The sequence below is a fragment of the Apodemus sylvaticus genome, chromosome 5 (assembly GCF_947179515.1).
Source record: "Apodemus sylvaticus chromosome 5, mApoSyl1.1, whole genome shotgun sequence".
NCBI classification, from domain to species: Eukaryota; Metazoa; Chordata; class Mammalia; order Rodentia; family Muridae; genus Apodemus; species Apodemus sylvaticus.
Genome location: NC_067476.1, coordinates 149,516,928 through 149,536,314, shown reverse-complemented (window position 1 = coordinate 149,536,314; position 19,387 = coordinate 149,516,928). Strand labels below are relative to the sequence as shown.

Below are 19,387 nucleotides of genomic sequence, written 5' to 3'. Positions count from 1 at the left end.
GGCGGCAGCTGCACTTCCGCTCCGGCCACCACTTCCGCTCTAGTCCAAGTCCCGCCCCTCCCTGAGTCGACTCCTCATTGGGTGAGTGAGGCACGGGGTCGCTCCGTCCTCCTGAAAAGGGCGGTGTCAGCCAGGAGGAGGGGAAGTCGGGGAGGGCCAAGAGGGAGCGGTCGTGGGAGGGCGCAGGGCCTGGGTGGGAACGAGGAGGGGGCGGACGCAGGGAAAGGAAGTGGGGCGGGGGAGCAGGAAAAGGAGGAAGGAGAGAGGGCGGGGCCAGTAGCCTACCGGGGGCTGGGATGTGTGAGAACAGGGCGTGCTCCGGGAGGGGAGGATTCGTAAGCTTGGAGCAGTCTTGGTCCAGTCTAGGATCATTTATCTGTCCCTACCAAACCTTGAAAATAATTCTCACGGGGTCGGAGAGCCTACCAGTCCTATTAGCTGTGCGTTAAGGGAATGCTTGTAACTAAAGGAGAACAGACAGGGCTCAGCCCTCCATTTTCAGTTAATTCACCATTCAGTCCTAAAAGGTACTTACTGTTCTTTTCCTAGACTAAGGAAGCTTCATGAAGTGTCAGGAACAGAATATCCCCAAGGTCTTAAAACAAAACCAACCTGTGTACATCAGGTCTTCGTTGAGATTCCCTGGACCCCAAGTGTCCTTCAAAGGGAAATCGTCAGACAGAACCCTGGGATTCCCAAATGGCTTTCAGTATTACCTAAATTTTATTAATACTTACTCAAACCTGTTGACCCTTAAGCCTAGTCCTTCAAAATACCTCTACCAAAATTCCACTCCTTCATTTTCCACAAATTCTGTGTAGCAGCTTTCTGAATGCTGGGGAATACAGCAAGACTTGTGTCTTGAAGCTTATAGTCTTTAGAGAAAGAACAAAGTAATAGGCCTTTGTCATTTCTCCTTTACCCTCACTTAGCTTAATGATAGACTTCAAATTCACCACTGGACTCTCTGGCCCTGCCCCCATCAAGTACCAAATGGTCTTTTCAATGTCGTTCTGTGTCCATTACCTTAAAGTCCATTGTCGATGGCTCAGACTTATTAGTTCCCAGAGTGAGACAATCAGAGCTCTGTCCTTATCCATCATCAGCACCCCACTGGAGCTTGTGTGAAGTTGACATAAAGCTATCCAGAACAGTTGCTGACATCTTTTCTTTCTCGTGTGTATAGTGTGCATATTTATATGTAAGGGAGCGGTAGGGCAATTGGACCCTACCAATTAAGGTATAGCCCCAGTCCAGTTACCGGCCTTAAAAAAAAAATCAGATTTTTATGGACTGAAAACTGTCTCTGCCTTGTTTTGTAATGTTGCCTACACTTCTGTATGGCAGCTGAGACCTAGAGTGGCTGTTTACTTCAGACTGGGTGTGTATGCACAGACTTTCTAGGGTATAAAGGTGCTTTTCAAGCCTACGGGCCTTTTTCATTTATATTGTCTGTTGTACAGACATTTGAGACTACACCAGTCCTGAACTAAGTACAACAACTTTTAACTTGAATGAGATTAAGAGTGTGTTGTGTAATATTAAAAAAAAAACATGTATTTTTAATCAAAACCACTGAACTAGAACACTGGATGGGTTTCTTAATACCACAAGTACCTCATGGGGATTTGTCTTTGGTAGACCAAAGACCAGTTACAAATCCAGAGTCTGTTCAGAGTGCGTAGCTCTAACACGACAGGACAGTCTTTTGCCCCCATCTAGAAAGCGGCCTAATGGGTTAGAGGCTTATAATGATTACACCACAAGTTACATCATCAGAACATGGAGTGGACAGAATTGCTCTTTGTCAGGCCTCCCCTGGTGCCTGCTGCAGGGTTGCATGGATTAAATCCTTTCACCCTCTCTGCATTCCAGGCCAGGGGTCAGCAAGCCTCAACTATCAACTGACAGATTCAAAGGTGTATTCCAGTTTGCTTCTCTGTTGCTGAGATTAAAAAAAAAAACCGATTTGGGGAGGAAAGGGTTTATTGGTCTTATATTTCCACACTAGAGCCCATCACTAAAGAAAGCCAAGGCAGGAAGCTGGAGGGAGGAACACTGCTTATTGACTTCCTTTCCACCACTTGTTCAGCAACGCACCGCCTGCCGAGGGTTGGCACTGCCCATGGTGGACTGGGGTCTTCCACATTAATCATTAATCAAGAATATGGCCCCCAGATGTGCTTACAGGATAATCTGATGCAGGCGATTCTTCAGTTGAGGTTTTCTCTTCTAGGTGACTCTAGTGTATGTCAAATTGACAAAAACTGAACAGCACAGTGTGGATTCAGGACTAACCTAATGAGCCAGCGATTATGGTAGTGTGGAAGACAGACACATGGCCAGTCTTGGGACAAGAAAGAATGGACTGACTGGCCAGTACATCATTCTAATACCTCCCTATTCCTGACTGTGCATTTCTCTTGCTGATAACACATTTACATTACTGTGATACATTTGTTACATTTGATGAGCCGTATTGATACATTATCATTAGCCAGCAAGGGTTTCACATTGGACTGCATTCTTTGTATTTTAAACTCCCACAGACCTTAACAACCACTACAGATAATGTATCCACCACTGTCTTCTAAAAGTTTTACTGTCCCAAGATTCCCCTATGCTTCATTCATTCATCCTCTACTTCCATACCCTCAACCTTTGGCAACTGCTGACATTTGACACTGTAGTTTTGCCTTTTCTAGAGAGTCGGATCATGCAGTAGGTAGCATTTTCTAATTAGCAATATGGTTTAAAGCTCCTTGTACCTGTATTTTTGCTATTTTGTGTGTTCATCTTTCTTCCACCCTTATTCACCCCTTTTCTCCCAAATCCTGTCAACACCCTAACACTAGATAGGAGATTTTAAAGAATGAGAGAGGGGAAACAGGGGCAAAGTTAATGTTAGACTACTTCTTGATAATTTGGAAGTATTGAGTTACTTGGGGCAAGTTTGATCTTTGCTATCAGGATATCTAATTCCTTCTTTGCCCACAACTACTTAACAAACAGCAGCAACCAACCAACAACCCACACCCTCTCTAGGGGCCCTAGTATATACTCTCTGAAAAGTCCCCAGAATTCTAAATGTTACATGACTGCAGAAACTATCTGCAGCAGGCAAAATCATGCCCCTGCTAGAGCATGAGGCAAATCATAGTCAGCTGCTGTGGACAGTGTGAAGCAACCCCGTATCCCACAACCTAGAACTGAAACAAAGGCACTTTCTTATTTCTGTATTTTTTTTTAAAGAAACCAAGATTCTCACTACAGTTCCTTCATGTCTTTTTATAGCTAGTTATCTCATTTCTTTTCATCATTGAATAATATTCCATTAAATGAATATTCCACAGATTATTTATTAGTTAACCTATTTTTTTTTTAAGATAGGGTCTCTTGGGCTGGAGAGATGGTTTAGAGGTCAAGAGCTCTGTCTGCTCTTCCAGAGGTCCTGAGTTTAATTCTCAGCAACCACTTGGTGGCTCACAACTATCTGTAATGGGATCTGATGCCCTTTTCTGGCATACAGGGGTACATGCAGAAAGAACACTCATATTAATAAATAAACAAACCTTAAAAAAAAACAGACAGGGTCTCTCACCCTTCAGCCCAGAGTGGTTTTGAACTCACAGCCATTCTCCTGCCCCAGTTTTTCCACATGCAGAGATTACAGGTGTGAAACATCCCACTCAGCTTCCAGTCTTAAAGAATGACTTGTGTCTTCCATAAAGGTATGTTGAAATTGAGACCTTAGATACCTGTGAACACCACCTCATTAGAAAAAGCTCTTTGTAGATATAATCAAATGAGATGAGGTCATTAGAGTAGGTCCTGATTCAGGACAGGATTCTGTAAAAAAAGGAGCATGCCACACAGACAGAAACACACAAAGAATACTCTTGACAACAGAGGCAAGGGCTAGAGTGATGTAGCTACAAGCCAGGAAGCACCCAGGAGGATTAGCAACACTAGAAACTAAAGAGAGACCTTGGAAGAGTCTGCCCAGTGTCTGAGCGAGAATATGACCGATAGATACCTTATTTTGGACTTCTAGACTGAAGTCAGTGAGTTGTGAGATAATACATGTTTGTGTTTCAAAGCCATCTTGTTGAGAACATTTGGTTGTAGAGCCCTGGGAACTAACGGAAGCTTCAAGGGAGCTCTTGATCCAGCATGGGACAATGATGACTAACCCTGCTGTGGACGCTTAAATGCAGGTTTGGTGTGGACATCAGTTTCTGGTTTATGAAAGTGAGTATGTAGGAGCAAGATTGTTAGATTGATATTAAAATGTGTCTAATGTATGTGAGCACAAGCACACACATGTGTGTGCATGTATGCACTCAGGCTGTAGGTTGACATTGGGTGTCTTCCTTTTTTTTAAAATAAAAGAGTATTTTTTTAAAAAATTTTGTACATACAGGTGTTTGATCTGCACATATATCTGTGCCCTCTGAGGCCAGAAGAGGATGTTGGCTCCCTTGGGACTGGAATTACAGACAGTTGTGGGTGCTAGGAATTAAACCTGGGTCCTCTGGAGAAGGGGCCTGTGCTCCTGACTGTGGAGCCATCTCTCCAGCCCCTGCATGGCTTTTTAACCCTTCATCTTGTTTTATTTTTTGAGACATAGTCTCTCACTGAACCTTCTGCTCACTGATTCAGCTAGGCTGGCTGACCAATAGGTGAAAGATGTGTACTGCTGTGCCTAGGTTATCTGAACTCAAGTCACCATGCCTACACTACAGACACTTGACAGATGAAGCCAGCTCCCTAGCCCCCAAGTCATGTCTGACTTTTTTAAAGATTGATTGATTTATTCATTTATTTAATGTATGTGAGTACACTGTATATATGTATACAGTATATATACACTGTATATATGTATAATGTATGTGAGACATAACAGATGAACAGATGAGGGCATCAGATCCCATTACAGATGGTTGTGAGCCACACAAGGAGTGTGTATGTGTGTGTGTGTGTGTGTGTGTGTGTTTGTGTTTGTGTGACTCCGTGTAATGTATGCATGCATGTATACAGGCTTGTGCAGGTGTATGTGTATGTGTTTACACATGTGAATGAAGGTCAGAGGTCATTGTTATGTGTCTCCTCTATCTTCATCTTTGTCTTTGAGACAGGATCTCTTAGCTGATCTAGAGCTTACTGGTCAGCTAGCTTAGCTGACCAGTGAGACTCAAGGGCCAACCATCTTCTCCAGACATCCCTAGCCCTGGGGTTCTGTGTAGCCGCCTCTTCCCACCAGAACACTTAGAATACTCATCCCAGTAGTGTTAAATTCCTAGTTCAGTAGTGCCAGCTTTGCCATGTCTGAAAGTGGTTATGATTCTCTCTCTCTCTCTCTCTCTCTCTCTCTCTCTCTCTCTCTCACACACACACACACACACACACACAGAGTGCAGTTCTATGTATAAAACTCAGGGCCAAAACCAAAAACTAACTCAGGGCCTCACACATACTAGGCAAGATTCTACCATCGAGCTTTGCATGGTCCCAGTCTTCAGGTTTTTTTTCTTCTTGCTTTAGCCAAGCCCCTATAATTTCTAGTAGTTAGGCATGATGTGCTGTCTAATAGAAACTGAGGGAGACAGGCCTGTGATCCTGTGGTGATTCTGTATGTATCTGCCTGGAGTTAGGCAGTGTCTACCATTTACACAGTGTAACTGTGTCAAAGGCTTCAGTTCCCTCTTTAAGTTGCTTCCCTTGTCTAAGTTTCCCTTGAAACCCGTTTGAATGAAAGCTTATAGCTTTCTCATTTGTAATACTCTGTTTTTATACAGAAGCCATGTTGATGCTACAGTAAGCTTCTGGTGATGAGAAGCTTTCGTTAATCTTGTAATTAAGTCTCTTCTGTGTAGTATTAGGGTGTATATTTTAGTAGGCCCGAGTCCCTAGACTGTAACCTTCAAGATGTATTTTAGCTTCTTCCCCTTCTCTTTTGTGAGACACAAAACTGAAGGAGCCTGAAGATGTCTAATTGGCTTTCCCCTGGGTAGATAAGGTTCTGATAAATGTAGTTTCCTTTGAAGGGAGGCCTCTGCCACAGAGAACACAGTGCTCTGAAAAGGAAGAAAAAAATTTCTTCTCTTGCCTAGATCTTTGCGCTCAGTGTAGTCCAGAAATGGGAAGTCTGCACCCCGCCCCTAGTGGTTCCCAGTGTTTAAACACGTTGCTGTGCCCAGCCGAGGCTGCCCTGCTGAGCTGTGTTTCTGCTCCCTCTCTAACCTCTGCCATTTCCCCATAACCCTTGTTCTCTAAGGGCTCTGAGAAGAGCTGCCGCCTCGTTTCCTGCTTCCCTGGTGAAGTGGGTTCGTGCCTTTTGAGCTTGGCACATAATTTCAGCAGAAATGCAAAGTCATCCTAGTGAATTTTTCATTAATGTAGAGGAGAATGAAAAAGGGAAAAAAGCACAACTGTTTGTCTATAGCTACACATTAGATTTTGCAAATTAGGGTTTGTAAGTAATTAAGTAGCCTGGGGCTTCTCTGAGAACAGAACCGATTTCCACATCTGAGCCAATGCGGGTTACCGAGGATGCTGAGCCTGCCTCCTAGTGAATGAAATCAGGTGCAGGAGCCCCTGTCTCACTGTGGAATGGCTATCAGAACTAGACCTTCCAAGGCCGTCCCCTTACTTCCTGAGAAATTTGATCAGGTGACATTCTAAGGATTTGGGAGAAAGCAGGAACTAAGGCTACCCCAGGGGAGGCTTCAGCCAAAGGACCACAGCTATTTTACCCATTGTCTTCCATCCCACAGCTGGTATCCAACAACAGGCTCTAAACCTCACACAGTAGGTTCAGAAACATTATCTTTACCTGTGTCCAAACGTGGCTTTATGACAGTATGATTACATTACTATCTTTCATAGATTCTAAAGTATGTGTAGTTTCCTGACTTTACAATTTTAATTATAAAGCTAACAATAGTTTTTGATGTTATTTTATTGTTTTGTTTGTTTGTTTGTTTTGAGACATGGTTTCTTTGTGTAGCTCCGACTATCCTGGAATTCACTCTGTAGACCAAGCTGGTCTCGGACTAAGAGATCCTCCTGCCTCTGCCTCCTGAGTGCTGGGGTTAAAGGTGTGCACCACCATGTCCAGCTTATTTTATTTTTTAAAGATATTTAATAATTTTTACTTTATGTATATGAGGGTTGGCTTGCACCTGTGTTTGTGTATCACATGTGTGCGTGGTGCCTTTGGAGGCCAGAGTTACAGCGAAGGTGGTAAGATGCGATGTGAGTGCTGGGAATCAAAATCTGGCCTCTAAGATCAGCTTCTGAGCTGCTGAGCCATCTCTCTAGTCTCCTGTTTTGTTTTGTTCTTTTAATTTTACACACACACACACACACACACACACACACATTGGTTAGGGCCTGTGCTGACTAGTTTTATGTCAATTTGACACAAACTAGGGTCATTGAGAAGAAGGAACCTAAACTGAGAAAATAACCCACCAGATTGGCCTGCAGGCAAGCTTTTAGGACATTTTCTTGATTGATAACTAGTGTGGAAGGGCCCGGCTCACCGTGGGTGGTGCCATTCAGAGCTGGTGGTCCTGGGTTCTATAAGAAAGCAGGCTGAACAACCCACGAGGAACAAGCCAGTGAGCAGACCTGTCCGTCCATGGCCTCTGCATCAGCTCCTGCCTCCAGGATGAGGCCCTCCCCAAGTTCCCTTAGTGATGAACTGTTGTCACCTGCACTATAAGATGAAATAAACCCCTTCTTCCTCAGCTTGCTTTTGGTCATGGTGTTTACCTCAACAACAGAAACCCTGACAAAGTCGTGGGGCCTCATTATGCAGTTCAGGCTGGCTGGCAGTCTGTCAAGTAGAAATGCAATAAATTTTATTTTTATCAAAGTAACACATACTTTTGAAAGCTAGTGTGGTTGCAGTCAATCGTCTACTGATCTTTTAATAACTTCTCAGAAGCAGTGATGTGCAACTTATGGAGTTGTTTGTTCTGCTACTTTGCCCCAAATTTCCAGATACCTGAATGTTTCCTGAAGCTTCAACTTGTATAATTTTCACTGGCTTCTAGTGCACCCCACTCTAAGGCACCCACAGCTGTGCCTTTTTCCATTTTGTGTCTATATCATATAACTTGGAATACCCCTACCCTGGGTTAACAATTTGCTTTGTATATTTTTAAATATTTATTTTTATGCTACACATATGGATGTTTTGTCTGCATGTATGTCTATGTACCATGTGCATGCAGTGGGGATAAGATCCCCCAAAGCTGTAGTCATAGACAGTTGTTGCCTAGGAGTTCTAGGAATTGAACCTGGATCCTCTATAAGGGCAGACATTGCTTTTAACCACCAAGCCGTCTTTCCAACCCCTTAACAAACTTCTGTAACAATGAAATATTTTTTTATTTTTAAATTTTTTTTAATCACAATCATTTATGTGAGGTACTCCGTGTGTGTGTGTGTGGGGGGGGGGCGTGGGATTGTCAGAGAACAACTTGCAGGAATTGCTTTTCTTTCTGCCCTGTTGTCTGTCAGTCTGGGCAGAGGGCATATCTACCCGCTGAGCTATCTTACCACTCTAAATGGTTAAAGCTAACCATGTGGTTAGTAGGCCACGGCAGCAACAAAACCCGCCCTCATCACCAAAAAACCCCAAATTGACAAACCATCACTACCACCCACAACTCCAACCCCTTTTAAAACATTGATTATTAAATCTGTTTCCAAGGCAAGGTCTCTCCTTCAGGCTGGTTTGGATTTTGTTATCTAGCCAAGAATGACCTTGCTTCGGATCCTCTTGCCCGCCCCTCTCCTGAATACTGGGATTGCAAATACTACCATGCCTGATCTAAGCCATTCTGGGAATCAACTCAAAGTTTGTGCTACCAACTGAGCTATATCCCCGGCTCCCAAGGAAAAACAATTCTATTGAACTATTATTACATCTGATGTATATATACATATGCATATACATATATGTATGTATATATATACATACATATAGCATTCTGATTCATGATGTGTGTTTTTAAAAGTCACTACTACCCTTATATTGCTTCTCGGAGCAATAGACCTTCTGCAGTCTATTCTAAAACTATCCATTTTGTGTGCAAGCTCAATGACTCACATTTTTAGAAATTTCTATTGAGTACTTCTTGTTAAATAAATGCTCAATATTTTTCCTGTATGCCCCACATAATATTCTTTCAATTTTCCCAGGTTAAAAAACCAACCAAACAAACAAAATCATGGGCTGGAGAGATGGCTCAGTAGTTAAGAACACTGACTGCTCTTCCAGAGGTCCTGAGTTCAATTCCTAGCATTCACATGGTGGTTCACAGCCATCTATAATGGGATCTGATGCCCTCTCCTGGTGTGTCTGAAGACAGCGGCAGTGTACTCATATACATAAAATAAATAAATAAATAAATCGTAAAAACAAAAACAAAATCAAGCCAGAAGTGGTATACTTCCTTAGTCCCAGCCTCAGGAGGCAGAGGCAGGTGGATCTCTGTGAGTTCAAGACCAGATTGGCCTCCAAAGAGAGGCCTCCAGGAAGCCAGCACTACACAGAGAAACCCTGTCTTGAAAAAACAAACAAACAAAAGAAAATGGGGGGGGGGGCAAAAAACCAGCACCACCAGCAGCAGCAGCAACAACAACCCCCCAAAATCCCCAAATCTTCCAAATTACCTATTTCTGCCCCTCCACGTTTCCTTTCAAAATAATTGTCATAATTTTAGTCAACTCCATATTCAGTGTTTATACATTTTTCTTTTAACTGAAAAACAAGCCTGCTGCACGTTGCCTAGCCGTGTTTCTTCAGGAGCCTTCTCCTTGTTGTTCAAATTCCCCTTGTCCTAGAGAAAAGCAAAACTTTGTTTCATCTCTCAGTTTTCCACCCTCTCCTCACTTGTCACTTCCTGTTTTTTACTGTCCTGTGATGGTTACTGTTAATATTCAACTTGACAGAATCCAGAATGACCTGGGAGATGAGCCTCTGGCCATGCCCGTGGGGTTAGCTCCATTAAGTCAGTTGAGGAGTGTCTTAGTTAGGATTTCATTGCTGTGAAGAGACACCATGACCAAGGCAACTCTTGTAAAGGAAAACATTTTATTTGGAGCCGTCTTACAGTTTCAGAGGTTTAGTCCATTAATATCCTGTTGGAAGCATGGCAGCATCAGGCAAACATACACGGTGCTGGAGAAGGAGCTGAGAGTTCTGCATTTTGGTCTTCAGGTAGCAGATGGAGACTGTGTTCCCGGCAGTGCTTGAACATAGGAGACCTCAAAGTGCGCCCCCACACTGGTACATTTCCTCTAACATGGCCACTCCTACTCCAACATGGCCACTCCTACTCCAACAAGGCCACCCATCCTAATAGTGCCACTCCCCATGGGCCAAGCATTTAAACACATGAGTCTATGGGGGCCATACCTATTCAAACCACCACAAGGTGTGAGGACATGCCCACTGTGGGTAGCACCATTCCCTTGCTGTGTGGTCCTAGACTGTACACACAGAGGAAAACTGAGCCATCAGTGTGCTCTCTGCTTCCTGACAGTGGATGTCAGTTGCCTAAGCTACTGTTCACTTCCCTACCATGATGCCCTCACTGTACCTTGATTGTGAGTCAGAATGAAACCTTTCTCCCTTAAGTTGCTTTTGTCAGAATGTTTTATCACAGACACAGGAAAGGAAACTAAGACATTTCTTATGGCTGCTTCAATAATTGCTTACAACTTTGGTTCCTATGCTGAAACACCTATTTATCCGCCTGCTTCTCCCTATGTTTTTTGGAAGTCTCAGGAATTTGAATACAAGGTCTTGTGCATTCTAGACAAGTGCTGTATCATTGACTGACATATTTAGTTCCCAAGCCATTTGACTCTTCTCTCATGGCTTAGTAAGAATGAGTCCAGTATGAGACAGATTTCCTCCCTCCCCAGCTTGGAGGCTTGTCCAGTAAGTGTGTCAGCTGAGGGACAAGCCAGGCTGATTTAGACCTTGGATTTGAATCCATTTCCAGGGTCAGGAGATTATGGCTGAAATGCTAATTCTGGTAGCCATGTCCCTCTAGGCTCTCTGCTCCTGGATTTCCTTTGTATCTGCTCCTCCACACAGCTCACCTCACCCTAACAATGGCCGCCAGGAATCTGCACTCTTCACTTTCTGCGTCTTTCTGCTTTCCTCTCCTGCCACCTCTCTCCTTCCAGCTTTAAAGTTCCCTGCAGGAGACTGCTCTTCTGATGCCACTTCACTCATTCAGTTAATCTAGGGTGGTTTCCCTACCTTAAGGCCTGCACCTCAATAGCATCTACAAAGACCCTTTATCGTGCGGCATGGTACACTCACAGATTGCAGTCTGGGGCGTGAGCATCTTTGAGGGCCTGTCCTGCATACTGTCTGCTTTCTCTCTGCCACATTAATCCACTCAATGGAGATTTATTACCCCTCTGTTCCTTTTTCTCCTCTTCCTTCCTCCCTTCCTTCCTTCAAGTGTAGTACACTGACAGTGAGAACCTGGAGCATGAAGTCTTCTGGTGAACTCTACCCTGTTCTCAGCCCACGTTTACTTTTTATTTTACGACAAGGTCTCACAGATTCCTTAGGCCCACCTGACCTATGTAGCTAATGACCTGTAACTGTGGGTCCTCCTGCTCCTTGCTGGAATGACAGGGAGCACTGCCATGCTTGTTTTGGGGTTTTCGTTTAGTTGGTTTTTGTTGTTGTTGTTGGTTTGAGCCAAGGTCTTGCTATATAGCTCAGGCTGCCCTGGAAGCCTCTACGTAGACAAGGCTGGCCTTCGGCTTGCAGTCCTCTCCTTCTCAAATGCTGGGATTACAAGGGTGGGGCCACCACACCCCGCTGGGATGACATTGTTCTTACTTTTCTTTTCTTTTTTTTTTTTTAAAGATTTATTTATTTATTATATGTAAGTACACTGTAGCTGTCTTTACACACACCAGAAGAGGGTGTCAGATCTTGTTACAGATGGTTGTGAGCCACCATGTGGTTGCTGGGATTTGAACTCAGGACCTTCAGAAGAACAGTCGGTGCTCTTAACCTCTGAGCCATCTCTCCAGCCCCTGTTCTTACTTTTCTAAGTCTGTATGCTGTGGCAAATTATGATACCTTGATGATTCTTTTAAAGATGTTTTCATATTTTGTGTGTGTGTATGTATGCATGTGTGTGCACATGTGTATATATATGTGTATATGTACATTTATGTATGTGCATGTATGTGTATGCATGAACTAGAACCAAAGGTCTGTGTGTGTATGTGTGTGTGTATATGCATGTTTGTGAATGTGTGTGTGCATGCATGTGTGTATGTGTGTGTGTGCATATGTGTGTATGTGTATAGATTAGAACCAAGGGTCTGGGTATATGTATGTGTGTATGTGAATGCATGTGTATGTATGTGTGTATGCATGTTTGTGTATGTGTATGTGCATGCATGTGTATGTGTGTGTATGCATGCATCTGTGTGTATGTGTATAGATTAGGATGAAGGGTCTGCGTATATGTAAGTGTGTACGTGTATGCATGTGTATGTATGTTTTATACATCTGTATTGTGTGTGTGCATCTGTATGTGTGTGTTTGTGCATATATGTTTGGGTTAAAACCAAGGGATGGTATATGTGTGTATGCATATATGCACATGTGTGTGTGTGTTTGTGCGTGCGCACACGCACACCTTGGGGGGTCAGAGGTCAGCCTTGGGTGTTGTTCCTTAACTTTCACCTTGCCTGAGCAAGTCAGTATGTCTTGTACCACATCATTTAAGCCAGGCTATTGGATCGGTGAATGTCAAGGAAGTTTTTTTCTCTGTGTCCTATCTTGCTGTGGAAATGCTGGGATAACAGACATGCACTACCATATTTGGCTTTAGGTGGGATCTGGGGATTCAATCTCAGGTCCTCAGCCACCCCCTCAGCCTGAACTAAGGGTCTTATGCAGAGATAAACACTACACCACTGGGCCAAGCTGGACCTGCCTCCTTTTGGCTCACATACTTCATCAGGTTTCATTTAAAAATTATGGTAATTCTAAGTAAACACCAAACAACTAAGTAAACACCAATACAATAAACCCATGTGTTTCCGTGCTTCATTTTATTTTTCTGGCGAGTTAGCAGTATTTTATAGCAATTTTCATACACTGTACAGGTAACAACTTAAAAAAGCAGGCAGCCATTTATCCCACTGCAACGCATAAGGAACTAGCAATAGTTTGTACACAAGCTGGGCGTAGTTCCTCTGCTTATCTCAGAAACGGCTTTCCCACTGATTGCTTAAGTCGAGGTCCTGCCTCCTCTCCCTGTGATTTACTGTTGAAGTACAATCTGGATCTGACTGCTGAGTCCTCAGGTCCTCAACACATTGGAAAATATGGCAGCAACTGTTGACTGTGTTGTAAGTGGATAAGTCTAGCGCTAGACCCAGTTAGATAGAGTCCAGCCCTGTTTGAGATGCTCTCGTGGGTGGGACCACGGACTTCTTACTGCACCATCACAGGCATGGTGTGGTCTATTGGTCCCCAGTGAGCTTGCCCAGTGAGAAAATCCATCTTCTGTGATTGCATGTGTGAAAAAAATATAATATTATATATAGAATATATATATATATTATAATTTTTTACTTTTTTGGTTTTATGACACAGGTTTCCCTGTGTAGCCTTTGCTGTCCTGGAACTCACTCTGTAGACAAGACTGGCCTCAAACTCAGAAATCTGCCTGCCTCTGCCTCCCAAGTGCTGGGATTAAAGGCATATACCACCACTGCTGTGAAATTATTTTTTGCCTCTCTAGTTTCCATATTTTCACTTCCTGGGGCTCAAACTGTTGAGCTATCTGGCACCATGGGACAGTTTTCTAATCATTTTCTTTCCCTCTTACTGCTTTATCTTCTCATCTTTGGGTTTGCCTTCTAGACGTTCTTCTCCAACCTTTGCTCAGTCAGGCTGCTTCTGCTTCTTCTGAGGCTGCCACCGTAACTGCCTGACACCTGAGGATGGAGGTGCACAACAGATCAAGGATCTCTCTGAAGTTTGACTTTGCTTGAGAGAAAAGCCAACATTTCAAACCCGTGTCACAACAATTTATATGCCATCTTTTTTAGCTATCCTGTCTGATTCAGAAAAGTCTACAAGAGACATCAGAGACAGCTTTGTAGTTCTGACTGACATTACAAGAGGATGCGGTGCCAAAGAGACTTGTGTTCTCCTAGACTGCCTGAAGTAAACTGGTCATAAAAATGAGGTCACTGGAAAGGTAGGCATTATGAATGTAAAAACTAACCAACCAACAAAAAAACAAAAACAAAAAAAACCCACCACACATTCTGTTGAAAAGATGACTCAATAGTTGAAAGCACCTGCAGTTCTTCTTCTTCTTTTTTTTTTTTTTTTGTTGTTGTTGTTGTTTTGGAGACAGGGTTTCTCTGTATAGCCCTGGCTGTCCTGGAACTCACTCTGTAGACCAGGCTGGCCTCAAACTCAGAAATCCGCCTGCCTCTGCCTCCCAGAGTGCTGGGATTACAGGCGTGTGCCACCACCGCCCGGCTGCACCTGCAGTTCTTTCAGAGGGCCCAAGTTTGGTTCCCAGCTCCCATGTTGGGTGGCTCACAGCTGCCTGTAACTCTAGCTCTAGAGGATCTAACACCCTCTCCTGGTCTCCATTACACCTACACTCAAATGCACCACTCCCCCATATACATAATTAAAAACACATTTTAAAAAAGGCATTCTACTCCATGTTTCAATTTCATGATAGCTAAACTAGAAATAAGATTCCCAGTGTAGGCTCTGTAGATTTCTACCTGCAGAGAGACTGACAAGAGACACTGACATGCCCTGGCACTTCCCCAGCTCTCTGCCTCAAGTCTCCACCTTCAGAGCACCAGCTGGGCAGGAAGAACCATTAATTTATAGGGTGTTTATGTGTGTATTTTAAGGCTGATATTTTTTAGCATTTCATTTTAAGTAAGAAAACACCTGCTATATTCTTTTTAAGTGATGTATTTTTATTATATGGTGACGCATGAATATATTTTCAGTTTAAGAAAATCAAAATTGAGCATAAAAGCCGCCTGTGATCATCATCCCCCCATATGATTCCCCCTCCCATATTATTTACCCCCCCAACCCCCAGAAGTAACTGCAGATCTCTTGTATAGCAGACCTTTTAACCACTGTAGGTGAGACTGCACTGAAGTAAACATCTCCAAGACCTCAGTGTTTCATAATGATACAGATTTATAACTCGGCGTGTCAGGGGAGGGTGTGTATCTGTACAGGGTGCCTGTGCATGTGGAGGCCAGAGGTCGATGTCATGTCTCTCTTCATTGATTTCCATTCTATTCACCGAGGCAGGGTCCCTCACTTAAAGCCAGAGCTGGTTGATTTGGCTACTGTAGCTAACTCTCCCCAGGTTCCCCTGACACTTACCCCAGAGGGCAGGGGTAACGGGCAGCTGCAGCACCAGTGCAGCATTTATGTGGATGCCAGAGATCAGGACTCCAGCCATCAGACGTGGACAGGGAGTGCGTTATCCACTGAGCAATCTCCCAGACCATCTACACTGTGTTCTTCACATGTTCGTATGAGTTAGCTCCAGCTGTGTTTCTGGACACAGGGTGGAGAAGCAGCTGGTACTCTCTGGTTTCATGACACAGGGAAAAGGAAGAACACTGTGGCCTCTGTAAGCTTCTCCATGTCACTGCCATACACAATCCCTTGGCCAAAGCAAACCCTATATCCATGCCTGCCTGCCTTGGGTGGGGTGGGGGTGTATAATCCTTCCTTGTGGAGAAGTGGAGGAAAGATTCCCATATTTTTGTGGAACAGATGAAGCTATGGAGACTATAGCACTCATGTAATCTATTATGCCCCTGGTGTGTCTTCCTACAATAACATGTTTGAGTTCATGTCATACCAATAGATCCAGCCCCCTTTTAATCAGCAAGCCATATTCATAGAGTACGCCGTATAGTTAACTCCATATATAAAGCTTTGCTTAGCTGTTTTTCTATTTTAAGGCATTTAAGCAATTTCTAATTTTTGACTCTTGTAAACAAGGGTGTTGCAAACAGCCTTCCACTCGCCCTTTGTGCAGTGTTGGTATGTGTCTCTGATGTGGGTAAGGAGATGTGGAATTGCTGACGGACAGGTACCCATTGGCTCTGGGCCCACTTATCTCCAAACCAAATATTATACTTTCATTAGGAGAACATTGAAGGTAGCGTGAGAGGGGGCAGGTAAGAGTGGGTTCATTATTACACCCCCAAAGCTTCAGGGGTGAGGAGAGAGTAGAATCCAATACATGAGAGAGAGAGAGAGAGAGAGAGAGAGAGAGAAAGAGGGGGGGGGGAGAGAGGAGAAACCAGTCCAGTGTGGTCCCACAGGGAAAGAGCTACGGAGCTATGGGAATATATGTCTTGGGTCACTCTTGTTCCTCTGTCTCCTACTGGGCTGACCTCAACCAGATGGCAGCAGAATGTGTTGATGTAGTCATTGCAAGCCTGTCTCATGGGACACAGGGGAGCATGAGGAAGACCAAGAGTAAATACAGAGAGGCAGCTGGGAGGTATGCACCCCATGCCCTCTCCCACCCTCCAGAGGAAGGGTTCCACCATTTGTCAATATCATAGGTGAAAAATGGAGGTTCGTTGAAAGTCCAGTATGTGTTGTTCTGTCTGTCATCATGTTGCATTCTCTTGTTCTTACGCAACTATTACCCTCTCACATTTATTAGCAATTTCCTGTTGTGCTGGCAGTCTGTACTTGCTCTGATTTCTGGGCACACACTTTGTCTTCTGATGACAAGATGGATGGAAATCATGTACAGACCGGCTGTCTCACATCATCCTGTGAGATGTATTTTACTTTTGCTTTGGCATAGAAACACTTAAAACATTTAAATAGAAATCTGTTTATTTAAATTTAAAGTATATTTTTATGGGCTGTTTGGGAATGTCATACTTGTATCCAATATATTTTGACCCTGTCCATCCTCGACTCTTCCCATTTCCTCCAGGGTCTCCTTCCCAATTCTATGTGTTCTTAATTTATTCATTTTAATGTGTATGAGTGCTGTATCTGCATGTACACCTGCCTACCAGAAGAGGGCATCAGATCCCATTACAGATGGTTGTGAACCACCATGTGGTTGCTGGGAATTAAACTCGGGACTTCTGGAAGAATAGTCAGTGTTCTTTAGTGCTGATTTTTAATTTTTCAAAGTAACCCACTAAATCTAATCAGTGTGGTCCATTGACACTCAGGTATAGGACCACTACTGAGGTGTGGTCGACTTACCAGAGGCCATACCCTGGAGAAAACTGGCTCTCCCTCCTCCATCAGCCATCAAGTGCTAGGAGTGGAAGCCTCACGAGTGCCTCTCCCACGCATGAGGACCACTGACTGGCTTGTTCTTGTACAGATCGTATCTGGGCAGCCGCAGCTCCCATGAAGTAATCTAATTAATACTTTCTTTATAGTTGCCTTGCATCATGTCCTTCCTGCTCACAAAGGATCGATACATTCCCTTATTTCTTCTTCTAACACAATTAGGGCTTTGATCAAATATTTTGGATTTACATTTGGAAACCGTATGGGATATAATCAAATTAATTTTCTCCCTCCAAATAGCTGTCTATTTGTCACAGCAACACTGGTTGAACAGTCCTTTGTTTCCTCAACAGAAGTAATGGGTAGCATAAACTAAAACCCATGTGTGCACTCTGGGTTCCAGTCTATGGAAGCGTCTGTAAAGTTGGGTACTGGTTTAATTCCTGAAAGTGTTTTATGAGCTGTGATATCTGGCAAGATCTCACTGTTATTTTTCTGTTTTTCAAAGTTGCTTTTGCTCAGCCTGAACATTTATTGTTTCACAGGTTTTGAGTCAGATCTCCAGGTAGTCTGAACGATATTAGAGGATTTTCTTGGAATTGCTTTGTATATCTAGATTCACTGTGAGGAAATCAATGGCCTTTTGGTACTATTTTTTTGGCATCCAGAAGGTAATAATCATATAGACCATCTGGTGAGGTCTCACAGGAAAGACTTGTGTTTGTTTTTAAAGATCTGGCACATTTTAAAGTCCCTAGGCATTTCACCATTTTGTGGGTACTTAAAATGGTACATTCTGTTCCACGACTTAAAAATGCTTATTTGTTTGTCTTGAGATGGTCTTGCTGTGTATCCTTGGCTGCACTGGCACTAGTTATGTAGCCCAGGCTGGCCTCAAACTTGTGACACCCTCCTGCTTAGCCTTTTGTGATAAGGTTGCAGGTGTGTACCACATACACATCCTCAATCTAGGTTGTTGTACACGAGATGGGTCATACGGATTGTTAACAACATCCAGAGTCATCTTAGACACAAATCTCTGGCCATGCCTGTGAGGATTCTCTTGGGTAGGTTCATTGAGGCAGGAAGATTGACCCTGGGTGTGGGTGGCATTGTTCCGCGGGGGAGGGGGTCCTGGGCTGCATGGACGAGAGAAAGCAAAGTGAGCACTAGCATTCGTTGCTTTCTTCTCCCTGACTGGATGCAGGATGCGAGCAATCAGCTGCCCCAAGGCTTTGCAGCTGGGACTTCCCTGCCACAGTGACTCTCCTCTGAGACTTGAGCCTAAGGAAACTTGCCCTTTCCAAAGTCGTTTTCATCAGCCATTTTATCCCAGCAATGTATAAGGTAACTAATACAGTGTGTTTGTTCAAACTGCTGGTATCTCTCTGTTCACGGTGATTAGTTGACTAGCATGGGTTTCAGTGTTGTTGTTGGTGGGTTTTTTTTTTTTTTTTTTTTTTTGCATGCCCGCTTGCCCCCCCCCCCCCCTGTCATGTGAGGATGCAGTAGGAATGCGTCTGTCTGGAAGTGAGGAGGAGAGCCCTCACTAGTTCTCTGACCTTTGACCTCTGACATCAAGTCTCCAGAACTGTGAGAAAATAAAGTTCTCACGTTTTAGCCCTCAAATAGTTTAAATCTTTTAGTGATACTTTAATGTTGACTCTTTATATTTTGCTTTTGTTAGAATGAAAAAAATTAATTTCTCCTGACTCCCTTGCAGCTAAGGTATGTGATCTGCTACTCATCTGTTTTTGTTGTTGTTGTTGTTGTTGTTGTTTCCACTCAAGACATAGCTAGAGAGGTGAGTGGTGTCAAGAAGCAGCAATGTGTGGAGAGTTAGATTTTTCTGGCACTGGTGGTAGATGAAGAGTGTTGGTTTGGGCAGGAGTCCCACCATTCACTCCTAACATTATCTCATCCAGGAGTGGATGGTCAAAGTGATATTTTCCTGAGGACTGTGTTTAGAACTCACGTGTGTGCTTTTTCTGTTAATAGCAACAGCAGCAGCATTGTGGATTTGGCCTAAAGTTT

General features: G+C 43.6%; 1 long non-coding RNA gene across 1 annotated transcript; it reads left to right on the top strand.

The window, feature by feature from the left end:
• The first annotated feature begins 1 nt into the window (after position 1).
• Positions 2-18,694, top strand: LOC127686222 (uncharacterized). Its single transcript, XR_007978058.1, has 3 exons — positions 2-81; positions 14,125-14,276; positions 18,561-18,694. It is a non-coding gene; the product is annotated as an uncharacterized LOC127686222 (long non-coding RNA).
• Positions 18,695-19,387: the final 693 nt, after the last annotated feature.